This window comes from Neoarius graeffei, chromosome 1 (genome assembly GCF_027579695.1).
Source record: "Neoarius graeffei isolate fNeoGra1 chromosome 1, fNeoGra1.pri, whole genome shotgun sequence".
In the NCBI taxonomy this organism is placed as follows: domain Eukaryota; kingdom Metazoa; phylum Chordata; class Actinopteri; order Siluriformes; family Ariidae; genus Neoarius; species Neoarius graeffei.
The window spans coordinates 23,919,384-23,933,444 of NC_083569.1; the positions used below are offsets into that span (position 1 = coordinate 23,919,384).

The 14,061-nt window shown below is 42.6% G+C and overlaps 1 protein-coding gene and 1 non-coding gene across 2 annotated transcripts in view; both read right to left on the reverse strand.

Annotated features, from left to right (window-relative positions):
- The window catches only part of LOC132892138 (NACHT, LRR and PYD domains-containing protein 12-like), a 445,190-nt gene that overhangs the window by 190,059 nt on the left and 241,070 nt on the right, over nucleotides 1-14,061 (reverse strand). The gene's annotated exons all lie outside the window — the stretch shown is intronic.
- trnat-agu (transfer RNA threonine (anticodon AGU)) lies at nucleotides 110-182 on the reverse strand. The gene has a single exon. It is a non-coding gene; the product is annotated as a tRNA-Thr (tRNA).

Genomic DNA, 14,061 nt, shown 5'->3' on the forward strand with positions numbered 1-14,061 from the left:
TTCAGGTGATGAGAAATCATGGGCAGCACTTGCTCACCTTCTGGTGTCAGTATTCTCAATATCCCCTCTTTTATCTAGATCATCCTTCCACCTTCAAAACATCCCTTACAGGCCCCAGTGAGAATTGAACTCACAACCCCTGGTTTACTAGACCAGTGCTCTCACCACTGAGCTATGGAGCCTTAACTCTTTCATAGCTGCTGAAGCTTGGGGCCACAGCAGAACCTTGAAGCCCCTGTGCTGATCCTCAAAACAGCCCACAGAAACTGCTGTAACATCACTCATAACTTTAGTTCCTAGCTGCAGTTAGCTTCTGTTTACTATTTGCCTCACAAAAAAGGACACACATTTTAAATAATGCAGTGTGTCAATCGTAGGACCAATCGTGGGTTCGCAGCCAACGAGGGCCTTTCTGTGTGGAGTTTGCATGCTCTCCCTGTGTCTGGGTGCTCTGGTTTCCCCCACAGTTCAAAGACATGCGATTAGGTTAATATGGGATGGCCTTGAGCGAGGCACCCAACTGCTCCCCGGGCGCTATTACCATGGCTGCCCACTGCTCTAGGTATGTGTGTGTGCTCATTGCTCATGTGTGCGTGTGTGTGTGGGTTCACTGCTTCAGATGGGTTAAATGCAGAGAGGAAATTTCACAAGTGTGCGATGAATAAAGTTGTGCTTTCTTTTCTTTATGTGTTGATTAAGTAATGTATATGTGCCTTTTGAGACGAAGAAATGTGAGAAATTTTAATTTTTAGCTCACCTGGACCAAAGGTCTGGTGGGCTTATGCCATGGGCTGCTGAGGTCAGTATAAAGAGGTAGGGTTGGTTTCCTGCAGCAGAATTTGAAAAATGTGACAAATAATATCTTGAAACTTGGTATATAGTTGGTATATAGGGTGAGGGATATAGATGACTCTGTCTTCTTGTCTTTTTTAACTTGTAATTTTCTCAACCTCATGCTTTTTCCATGTACATCTCATGGAGTTCTTGTCCCGAGTTTCCTAGTGCTATGTAACCAGGAACTTACAAATATTTACAGCATTATAAGAATCCTTTAGAGCTTTAATTGAAGTATTTTTGTTGGTGTCAAAGGCTCGATGATAGAGACTTAAGTGTAACATGTTTTGAAGAAACTTCTCCTTCCTCAGCAGCAAGAACTCACAAGCACCATTTCTCTCAGGTCCCAATATTTTTAGATCAGAACCTGAGACGTGATCTTTCTCCCTTCAGGTCTGTCAAAGGCCCCAATAAGGATTGAAGGAGGAAATAAGAAACAGAAATATGGGTAAATAAAACACCCAGTTTCTTTCTCTCTTTCTGTGCAACCTTCACTTGATTCAGCAAACTTCACACACAAAATGCATCACACCTCTTAAGGCCAAATGACTTGCTGGTATCTTTCATAATATTACAAAGAGCAGCAGCTGGTTTCTTCCTCACCTCAGTGAAATAAAAGGCTTCATTATTACAAAGTCAATAAATCAATCACATTGTAATAATAATGATAATAACTTCTCATCTCATTATCTTTAGCCGCTTTATCCTGTTCTACAGGGTTGCAGGCAAGCTGGAGCCTATCCCAGCTGACTACGGGTGAAAGGCGGGGTACACCCTGGACAAGTCACCAGGTCATCACAGGGCTGACACATAGACACAGACAACCATTCACACTCACATTCACACCTACGGTCAATTTAGAGTCACCAGTTAACCTAACCTGCATGTCTTTGGACTGTGGGGGAAACCGGAGCACCCGGAGGAAACCCACGCGGACAACATGCAAACTCCACACAGAAAGGCCCTCGCCGGCCACGGGGCTCAAACCCGGACCTTCTTGCTGTGGGGCGACAGTGCTAAACACTACACCACCATGCCGCCCTAATAATAACTTCTCATCTCATTATCTCTAGCCGCTTTATCCTTCTACAGGGTCGCAGGCAAGCTGGAGCCTATCCCAGCTGACTACGGGCGAAAGGCGGGGTACACCCTGGACAAGTCGCCAGGTCATCACAGGGCTGACACATAGACACAGACAACCATTCACACTCACATTCACACCTACGGTCAATTTAGAGTCACCAATTAGCCTAACCTGCACGTCTTTGGACTGTGGGGGAAACCGGAGCACCCGGAGGAAACCCACACGGACACGGGGAGAACATGCAAACTCCACACAGAAAGGCCCTCGCCGGCCCCGGGGCTCGAACCCAGGACCTTCTTGCTGTGAGGCGACAGCGCTAACCACTACACCACCATGCCGCCCTAATAATAACTTGTCATACTAAATTATTTGTCATGATTTATACTTATTTACAGCAATTTCAGATCAGGCTAAATCTCCTAATGCAGCAAAACCACTTATAAAACAAATATAACATGGAATTTAAACATTTAATAATGTATTGATTAGATTATATTTTTACAGATTAGAATAACTGATTTTTCATAATTATATGAAGTCTGCTGACAGTCGGGGTTGAAGACAGGTTCCCCATGTGAGGCTGAATGTAAAGCCGGGATGCTTCATTATGAATCAACAATCTGTCAGTAACAATGGTGACACTGTCATGTGGTGCTGGGGGCTGGAGCTTCATGAACCTTTATGATGTGAACATATCATAGTACAGAAAGACTACTTTCACTCAGCTGAGACCATTCATCATGTTCACTGTTATATTCATGTGTCTGTGGCTTTTACTCGGTGAGTTAAATTTGACCTTTTTTTTGTCACTGCAGAAATATTAAGTGTTGAATTAGTGATTTATTCTTCTGTGTGGTGGGAAGAAAAATGAGAATGTGCATGCTCTCTTCTCCATGACAGGTGACTCCATGGCAGCTTCAATAAAGCCACTTTTCACAAATACAGTTATAGAGGAAGGCAGTGATGTTACTCTGTCCTGCAGCTACAAATCAAGTGGCACAGGAAACTACCTGCAATGGTACAGACAAAATCTAAACTGGAGTTCTATCTTTTTATATCCCAAAGTGGCCATAAAAGTGACTCAATCCCACCACATCTCTCTGCTGAAGTTGATGAAAAAAATAACAAGTGGATCTGCTCATCTCCTCTGCTGCTGTATCAGACTCTGCACTATACTACTGCGCTCTGCAGCCCACAGTGACAGGAAATCCAACTGCACTGTACAAAAACTTTCACACAGTTATATTACACGGAGTTCAGAATTATTAGGCAAGTTGTATTTTTGAGGATTAGTTTTATTATTGAACAACAACTATGTTCTCAATCAAACAAAAAGACTCATAAATATCAAAGCTGAATATGTATGGAAGTTAGAGTGGGGTGTTTTTAGTTTTGGCCATTTTAGGAGAATATGTATGTGTTCAGGTAACTTTCACTGTGCAGAATTATTAGGCAACTTAATGAAAACCAAATATGTAGCCATTTCACTTATTTATTTTCACCAGGTACACTGATATGACAACTCCAGATTTGCAAATAAACATATCTGACATTCAAACACAAAACAAAAACAAATCAGTGACCAATATAGCCACCGTTCTTCATGAGGACACTCAAAAGCCTTCCATCCATAGATTCTGTCAATTTCTTTACCTGTTCACGACCAACATTGTGTGCAGCAGCAACCACGGCCTCCCAGACGCTGTTCAGAGAGGTGTACTGTTTTCCCTCTTTGTAGACCTCACGTTTTATAATGGACCACAGGTTCTCTATGGGGTTTAGGTCAGGTGAACAAGGGGGCCATGTCATTATTTTTTCACCTTTCAGACCTTTACTGGCTAGCCACGCAGTGGAGTATTTGGACGCACGAGATGGAGCATTATCCTGCATGAAAATCATGTTCTTCTTGAAACATGCTGACTTTTTCCTATACCACTGCTTGAAGAAGGTTTCTTCCAGGAACTGGCAGTAGGTCTGGGAGTTGAGTTTGAGTCCATCCTCAACTCGAAAAGGTCCAACAAGCTCGTCTTTGATGATACCAGCCCATAGCAGTACTCCACCTCCACCTTGCTGGCGTCTGAGTGGAGCTCTGTGCCCATTACTGATCCAGCCACAGGCCCATTCATCTGGCCCATCAAGAGTCACTCTCATCTCATCAGACCACAGCACCTTAGAAAAATCAGTCTTAAGATATTTCTTGGCCCAGTCTTGACGTTTTATCTTGTGTGCCTTACTCAGTGGTGGTCATTTTTCAGCCTTCCTTACCTTGGCCATGTCCCTCAGTATTGCACACCTTGTACTCTTTGACACTCCAGGAATGTTGCAACTCTGGAATATGGCAGAACTGGATGCTAATGGCTGCTTGTTAGCTTCACGCTTGATTTTCCGCAGATCATGTGCAGTTATTTTGCGCCTTTTTTTCCCCACACGCTTCTTTCAACCCTGTTGACTATTTGCAATGAAACGCTTGATTGTTCGGTGATCACGTTTCAACATCTTCGCAATTTCAAGAGTGCTGCATCCGTCTGCAAGACATCTCACAATTTTATACTTTTCAAAGTCTGTCAGATCTCTCTTCTGACCCATTTTGCCAGAGGAAAAGAGGTTGCCTAATAATTATGCACACCTGATATAGGGTGTTGATGTCATTAGACCACACCCCCTCTCATGACACAGATGCACAGCACCTGATATACTTAATTGGTAGTAGGCTTTCAAGCCTAAACAGCTTGGAGTGGGACAACATGCATTAAAAGGATGTTGTGGTCAAAATACTCACTTGCCTAATAATTCTGCACTCAGTGTATACTGAAGGCTGATCAACTGCTAAGGTTACACAATTCTGGATGATATAATATCAATGATATAATCAGTTAAAAATAAATAAATGGATGGTTTGAGAGGTCAATAAAAATATACACTCACTTGCCAGTGTAATAGGAACTTGTTCTTGATTTGAAGATTCCTGTTCTTGGCTGCAGGAGTGGAACCCAGTGTGGTCTTCTGCTGTTGATTGCTGAGCTGCTTTTCTGCTCACTGTGGTTGTAAAGAGTTGCTGTGAGTTGCTATATCCTTGCTAAAAGCACTAAACAAGTTTTCAATAAGTTCATATACATCCCACTTTCTAAAGTCAAGATCCTGCAGAGTCTGAATTTTACAATGATATTTGTGTGTTAGCTTTTTGTAATCCACAGTGATTTTACACAGTGAGGGGTGTTTTAGTGAAATGAAGTCATTATTGAGAATTTCTGATATATATTAGCCTGCTGGATACACAGTACAACTAGGAACAGCTATTAAACATAATATAATCTTATACCTTTTATATATTTACTTAAAAATGAGAAAATTGTCATGCTTGTGTGCAATCTACTTTCAGTGTTTCCTCTTTTTATAATAAGCTGTTTATTGGTGAATTATTCTTAAATGCTTCAATATGTCTCAAGGCTTGTAAAAATATTTCTGCAAACAAAGACTAAATGATGGGAGAAAATCTTTCAGCAACGTTGGTAACAGCCGAACATTGGCATCAGTTACCAGTTCTGTTCATACGAACTTTCATTTCTGAGAGGATCCATAAGCAATACTCTTCTTTAACATAATGAGAGCATGAAAACTGATTCCATCATTGTCTTGATTGTTGGATTTTAAGTCATCCTTTCAATGTACTTCTTATGTTTAATGACAGTTTTTCAATGAAAAAATACTGTTTCACAAAAATGTTCAATGATTCCTTGATGACTTCTGCTAAAAGCGAGTTTGGATATTTGGGGTTTATATTCTTTTTTCAGGGTTTTTTTTTCATAATCTATTTTTTTTATACCAACACAGAAGCTATACAGCACAACAAAAAACAAAGACAATAGACAAAGACAACAGTGCACAAACAATGAACACAAGATGTGCAAAGAACCAAATGAATAGGTAGATTTTCAAAAGTGCAAATTAAACCCTTAAGTGATTTATACAGTATCAGTGATTTGTATGTTTTTTTCTATTACCATTTTCTACACCGCAGAACAATACTGAAGACACCAAAACTTTGAAAAAACATATGGAACACACACGGAACTATTGCTGCTTTTCCACTACCAACGCGGCTGAGTTGGGCTGAGCCGTGCGGTGCTGAGTTGGGCTGAGTCGAGCTGAGTGGGGCTGTTGGAGTTGCATTTCGACTACAACCGTGCTGAACCGTGCTGGCTGGAAGTGGGTGGACACATTGGGTGGAGTTAGCGAAAGTGGGTGGACGTCACGTGATGTCATTAGGCGGCGCAAACAGTGACATCAGTGATCTTTTAAGCGATAGTCTCACGACCCGGATAGTAAACAATAAACATGGAGGACATGGAGTCGTTAGTGTTGCTGGTCTTGGTGCTGTGGCTTGTTGTCACCGACAACGCCAACAGATACTGGCAAGAGCGTATAGATGAGGCAAGGCGCATAAGGCTTCAGAAATTCTCGTAATTCGTAATTCTTCTTCTTCCGGGTTTACGGTGTTTACAGATCCCAGCGTGCTCGCGGGGCGTGTGTGGGCATGTGAGGACACTCCTTCTCACCAATCAGTGCACAGGGGAGTGTCTCCTCACGCCCCTAGCCCCACTCGGCTCGGTTTGGCTCGCTTCAGCCCTACTCCAAAACCGTGCGAGTTTTGGGTGCTAAGCAGGGCTGAAGCGAGCTGAGTCGTGCTGCTCTAAGGTAGTCGAAACGCGAGCCGTGTCGGGCTGAAGTGAGCTGAAGCGAGCTGAAAAAGGGTAGTGGAAAAGGGCCGTATGTGACATACAAAAAAGTAAAAAAAAAATTCCCACAGGAATGACAGACCGCATCAGAAACAAGGGGATACAAAAATTAGAACAACAGGGACAATAGAAAGAAAAGAGCAATGACAAAACCTACACAACACCTACACAACAATCGCAATACAAAAGAACAGTAAAAGATAGTGCAAAAACCCCATCATCCCACCAGCCACCGGCGAAGCAGGCAGGGGCCCAATACAGACACAGTAACCACCGATGGGCCACATCACCGCCTCCAGGACCCCAGACAGACCAAACACAGGGCAGCAAACGGGAGAGTAGAGCCGACACCAGTGCACAGCTTTGTGCTCGAACTGCACTGCAACGACCTCATGCCATCTCTCCTGCACATCTAACATTGTGTGAGAGAGAGAGAGACAAAGATTTTGATGATTTTGAGCTGTGTGCGTGTGTGCACTTATAAGGGAGATCATTACCCACTTGACACTGTGGATAACAGTTGAAATAATCAAGACTACATGATTGGGGGGTAACAGTGAAATGAGCAAGCACAGAGAACACATTTACCTCATTATTAAACTTATGATTTGCTCATTCTTTCGTGTGAACGTTTGTTCATTTAATTAAAAACATGCATGGAATAAAACAAATTGCCAACAACATAAAAGAGTTTCATTAATCAATTGGCACAATACATATGTAATGCTTCCAGATGATACTATCTATTATTTGAAACACTTTATATTTCATTAGATTTTGGTTAAAAAGGAACACCATGTGACCTTACCGATTGGATTTAGCAACTACTAATGTTTATATCGGTGATGTGACTGCTCAGATGGTGGTATGATCTTGCCAAAATAGTTCAGTAGGGAGAGTGTTATGGCCCTTTTCCACTACCCTTTTTCAGCTCACTTCAGCCCGACACGGCTCGCGTTTCGACTATCTAAGAACAGCACGACTCAGCTCGCTTCAGCCCTGCTCAGCCCCCAAAACTCGCACCGTTTTGGAGTAGGGCTGAAGCGAGCCAAACCGAGCTGAGTGGGGCTAGGGGCATGAGGAGACACTCCCCTGTGCACTGATTGGTGAGGAGGCGTGTCCTCACACGCCCACACATGCCCCGCTAGCACGCTGGGATCTGTAAACACCGTAAACCCAGAAGAAGAAGAATTACGAGAATTATGAAGCCTTATGCGCCTCGCCTCATCTATACGCTCTTGCCAGTATCTGTTGGCGTTGTCGGTGACAACAAGCCACAGCACCAAGACCAGCAACACTAATGACTCCATGTCCTCCAAGTTTATTGTTTACTCTCCGGGTTGTGAGACTACCGCTTAAAAGATCACTGATGTCACTGTTTGCACCGCCTAACGACATCACCTGACGTCCGCCCACTTTCGCTAACTCCACCCAATGTGTCCACCCACTTCCAGCCAGCACGGTTCAGCGCGGTTGTAGTCGAAATGCAACTCCAACAGCCCCGCTCAGCTCGACTCAGCCCAACTCAGCACCGCACGGCTCAGCCCAACTCAGCCACGTTGGTAGTGGAAAAGCGGCATTAGACTGAAGATCTAAAGGTCCCTGGTTCAACCCCAGGTTTCGGCACTGAGGAGTGTGGTGTATGTTTATCTAAGTCTTTGACACCTAAGGGGTGTGTCATTTCTAGAATAAAAACATTAAAGAGAGGCTGATTCTTTTGCCATTTCTGTTTATGAATGAAAAACTTAGCCTGTAAAATATAAAAATTAACTAAAAATTCAAACAATAAATCAGTTGTTTTCATAGTAGAAGAAAATATCTTTAAGAGTGAAAACATAATGACCCTGCTGCAAAAAGACAGAAACTAAGGTCTGTTAGAAATTGTTTTACCATATTACAATAAAAAAATAATTGTACAAGTGTTTCACCTTCTTTATCACAAAAAGAACAATTCAAACTTATGTCAGTGTATTTGGAAATATTTACATTTGTAGGGTAAATCTTGTGAAGAATCTTAAAATGAATTTATTTTATTTTTCAATGCGGCGTCTATGTTTATATGTCTATGGTTGTAAGTACATAGTTACTACGTAAAATTGTTACCTGGTATATCAGAGAAAAACTAAAATAATCTCCATAAAAATAATTATAGTCGTAAAAGAGCCGTTCAAAAATGATCAAAGACTGAACTGGAAAAAGAAAATAAAACAATAAGAGTGAAGGGGAGCGCTATAAAGATATGTAAGGAATGCGGGTAAAGTTGAAAAAATAAGAGGAAGTAATGAAGGGGGGGATCAGGAAATACTTTAGCCAAATACACGCGATGTGCGTGGTAATATGGCGGCCAGATGACTTCACTCATCTGTACAGCGCGGATTGGACAATGAGCTCTCCAGATATGTTACGTCAAACAGAAAGGCTTTCACCGGCAAATCAGGTAGCACTTTCCTCCTGCCTAATTCCTGAATATTAATGAGGTCCCCGCCCACCCCGCGTGCTTTGAAATGTTTATGTTTAAATCGTCGCTGTGTTATTTTTTGACAGCGTTCATTCGTGAAACCGGAGAAATCAGGATCAGACCAGCGACTCGGACACAGAGATTATTCCTGAAACACATCTGGATTTATTACTGCAACACCTCTGGATTTATTCCTGTCTTCAATGGTGCGCTCCAGGAGAAAAGCCCCTCAGGCCGGATGGAGCGGACTGCAACGGTGAGTTACCGAGTTTCCCCTTGAACAACAAGCGCTTTAAACACCGCCTTATTACAGAAAAGGGTCAACAACAGCAGTGAACAGGCGGAAACGCGCTCAGGAATAGAGTTCACAGCGTTCAGAGGGGTTTTGCTCAAAGCGACCTGTTCCTTATTGTTGGGCAAATCGGTTTATATCCATGATAATGAGCCGAAAGTTAGCAGCTAGTCAGAAAAGTCGGATCCGGTTGCTAAGCTAATTAGCTGTTAGCATTAGCACATTACTGTGTGAGTATTAAAGCTAACGGATACAAACACTGCAGATAATCTGATGAGGGTTAAAAACAGACAGATGCGCTCAAAATGTCATTGAATGTGTTAAAGTACAAACAGCAAACGAGCAGAAAAGTGTTGATGTTTTCATAAATGTTAATGTGGGTAGAAATGAACCATTCGGCTAAAGTTTTAAGAGATATAATTATTTCTGTAACTTAATGTTAGTTTGTTTGTTGTAAAACTCTGATAGTTTACTTGAAGTTTATTAAAAGTTAAATAGTTACTCTGAGGAGGAATATTAGCGAAGCTAAGGTTAGCTAGCTGGCTAATTAGCACAGTTACCATAGTTAGCTTAGCTAATGTGACTAATTTTTTTTTTTCAGTGTCCAGGGTTTTATTTGTGTTTTTATTGGGCTGTGAAACAGTGAATAGACCCTCTGAGAAATAATAACCGAGTTAAAACAGATATTTTCAACAGGGCTCTTAAGTTCTGAATGCAGGAAATTCGCCGTTTTGGTCCCAAAATAGGTCACTTGTGTGAATCGTGTAGACCCGAAGAGTTTTTTTTTTTTTTTTTTGGGGGGGGGGGGGGGGGGGTAGGCAGGCTACGTTATTGTTGCCAAACATTTCACTTACAAGGTTACAGCCAATCGAGATAAACAGTTACTAACACGCGCTTCTTTTCCATTGGAGTTCTGATCAGCTGGTGCGCAACCCACTGCTGGTTGCCAGTCCTCGCTTATGAATATTCCACAGATCCAGACCGCAATGTCACCTTTTTATAGAGAGATCTGGCGACCTCATCTCGCGACTGGATCTGAACATACCAAAGGAACAGTTTCCAGCGCGCTCGGGGGTGAATAACCATGGGCGGATCTACCGGAGTGGCATAGGGTGGCAAATGCCACCCTAAAAGAAAGCCTTGCCACCCCTGCTGCCACCCCAGTTGGCAACGACGAATTCAAAGAAAAATTACGGCCAATTTGACATTTACGTGCGCGAATTTCCAATGTCCGACTGCGGCGAATGCAGCACGAGATAACGCCAGAGATTGGTTGTTTTGGAAAATTGAGAGGCGTGAAGCGAGGGAGCCAGGAGTCGCGAGGAAAGGAGACACGGGAGGACAGAGGTAAAAGCTGATTAACTATCTATCAAGAAATGAAATTATAATGAATGAACAGTGCTAGCATAGTTGCAATGCTGATTTTGAAAGGATAAAAATCAGGTTGGAGAACGTTATTTAGCTAACTATACATGTAAGGCCAAAAAAAAAAAGTGTGTTTCCGGTAACCCGACCGATCGAGAATTTCCGCATCGAAATTGCCGACCGTAAAGTTTTTATTACAAATTTCCCTCGATATTTTAGTGTAAGCGGCGTTAGTTTGTCATAATTTTTTGTTTCAATGCATTCAAGTTGTGAAAGAAACGATAAAAAGTAAAATGTTTTGCCACTTCTATCAGCCCTCCTGCATAAACATGGAAGTGCACTTGTATACTGAAAGAGGAAGGGAAAACTGAGCCGAGCCGTCATTTTGAATCCTCATTCAAGGCTGTAATGCAAATTGCTTCCTCTTCAATATACAAGTGCACTTCCAGGGCAGGGAAAAACACTACATTTTGCCTCCTATGTAGTCCCCTATTTATACAAATAGGGGTCATTCAGGATTCAGCCATGTTTATGCTTGGTGTTTTTGCTCGACCCAAGTTTTACAGTAGGCTAGGCTGTCTGCTTTTAATGGAAGTAGCCTAGCCTAGGACGTTAAACCATATTTTCACGTTATTTCTTGATAAGGTGTTTTCACGTTATTACATGAAAATATCATGAAATAACGTAATAATTTTGTATCATGAAATTACGTGATGTTATATTACATGATAAATATATTGTAAAAACGTGATATCTTTGTTAAAATCAATATTACGTTAAAACAGCTGAAATTTTAGTTCTAACAGCCACAGAAAACATAGCACAGCGGGGTCATAGGGAGTCTCTTGACTCTGAAAAAAAGGGTGTTTTTCTTTCTATGTTAGACTTGCTGGGTAATCATAACCCCATCATTAAAAAAAGACTTGAACAACAAGCTAAAAATGCAAAATACACAAGTAAAACAATACAGAATGAAATACTTGAGTGCTTGGCTGCAGTTGTCAAAGAGGAAATCATCCAGGAAGTTAAAACGAGCAAGCAGTTTTCAGTTATTGTTCATGAAACTAAAGATGTTCAGAAAAAAGAGCAAATGTTATTTGTTCTGAGATATTTTTACAACGGTGTGGTTCATGAAAGCTTTCTGGAGTTTGAAGTGGCAGAACACCTGGATGCCACCGCCTTAAGTGACAAGATTATATGCTTCCTTGAGAAACATGGGCTGGAGTACAAGAAAAACCTTGTAGGACAGGGCTACGATGGCGCAGCAGTGAAGCGTGGGGCACATGCAGGTGTTCAAGCAAAAATAAAAGAAGTAGCCAAACATGCCTTCAGATAGCAAACACACTTATTGTGTCTCTGTGTACTATCCAGTTCTGGATAACATGATTGGAGAAATATTTTCTAACACAAATTGTAACATTATGCAGGGTGTCCAGGCACTAAATCCATCAAGTCCAACTTTTTTGAGAGAGGAGGCTGTTCTGCTATTGGCTGAAGCTTATGATTCAAATATTGAGGATCTTAAACATGAGTTATATCAGACGTGGAGAGTACTAGACAGAAAAAAAGGGGGAACAGGAGAGTCCTACCACTCTCATGGAGTTCACTCAGTTTTTGGACCCATACCAAGATGTTTTTTTTGAGTTGTTCAGGTTGTGTAAAATAGCGGTTGTCTTGCCTGTGAGCAGTGCATCCTGTGAACGAAGTTTTTCATCTCTCAGGCTCATAAAGACTTATTTGCGGTCGACTATGACAGAAAAGAGACTATCAAGTTTGGCTGTACTCAGCATTGAATCAAAGTGCACAAAAGCATTAGATCTTGATAAATTTGTGAAGCGTTTTGCTGAGCAACATGGAAATCGCCGCATTCAGCTGTTGTAGGCATGACAAGTTCATGTTATGCTCACTGGTGAGCCTTTACAAAGCGTGAAAAAATAAAACTATAAAATGTGACACTGGCGGCACGGTGGTGTAGTGGTTAGCGCTGTCGCCTCACAGCAAGAAGGTCCTGGGTTCGAGCCCTGGGGCTGGCGAGGGCCTTTCTGTGCGGAGTTTGCATGTTCTCCCCGTGTCCGTGTGGGTTTCCTCCGGGTGCTCCGGTTTCCCCCAAAGACATGCAGGTTAGGTTAACTGGTGACTCTAAATTGACCGTAGGTGTGAGTGTGAATGGTTGTCTGTGTCTATGTGTCAGCCCTGTGATGACCTGGCAACTTGTCCAGGGTGTACCCCGCCTTTCGCCCGTAGTCAGCTGGGATAGGCTCCAGCTTGCCTGCGACCCTGTAGAAGGATAAAAGCGGCTTGAGATAATGAGATGAGATGAAATGTGACACTGGTGTAAATGGTTTAAATCATGCTGAACTTGAAGCAGTGTTGTTATTGTTGTTTTTTAGTGTCTGTTTTTTTGCATATACAGTATAAAACTGTCCAGAAACGGTATAGACCTCATCTGAGAATGTGTGTGCTTCTTGAACAATAAAAGCATGAGATTAAGTTTGCCTGTATGAGTTTGTAACTGGCAGCCCGTGCCCTTTTGTAGTGTGTACATACTATTTGTCGTCAAACTGTGATAACTGTGATTAAATTCAGTATATATACACGTGTATATATACTGAGCGAATGTGAGTGGGACAGGCAAAGTGCAGCCAGGTACTCTCTTTCTTTTACAGGCAAGCGAACGTGAGTGGGACAGGCAAAGTGCAGCCAGGTACTCTTTCTTTTACAGGCAAGCAAACGTGAGTGGGACAGGCAAAGTGCAGCCAGGTACTCTTTTGCCGCTTTTCCACTACAAACGCGGCTGAGTCGGGCTGAGCCGTGCCGTGCTGAGTTGGGCTGAGTCGAGCTGAGTGGGGCTGTTGGAGTTGCATTTCGACTACAACCGCGCTGAACCGTGCCGGCTGGAAGTGGGTGGACACATTGGGTGGAGTTAGCGAAAGTGGGTGGACGTCACGTGATGTCGTTAAGCAGCGCAAACAGTGACATCAGTGAGCTTTTAAGCGGTAGTCTCACGACCCGAATAGTAAACAATAAACATGGAGTCGTTAGTGTTGCTGGTCTTGGTGCTGTGGCTTGTTGTCACCGACAACGCCAACAGATACTGGCAAGAGCGTATAGATGAGGCGAGGCGCATAAGGCTTCAGAAATTCTCGTAATTCGTAATTATTCTTCTTCCGGGTTTACGGTGTTTACAGATCCCAGCGTGCTCGCGGGGCGTGTGTGGGCGTGTGAGGACACTCCTCCTCACCAATCAGTGCACAGGGGAGTGTCTGCTCACGCCCCCAGCCTCACTCGGCTC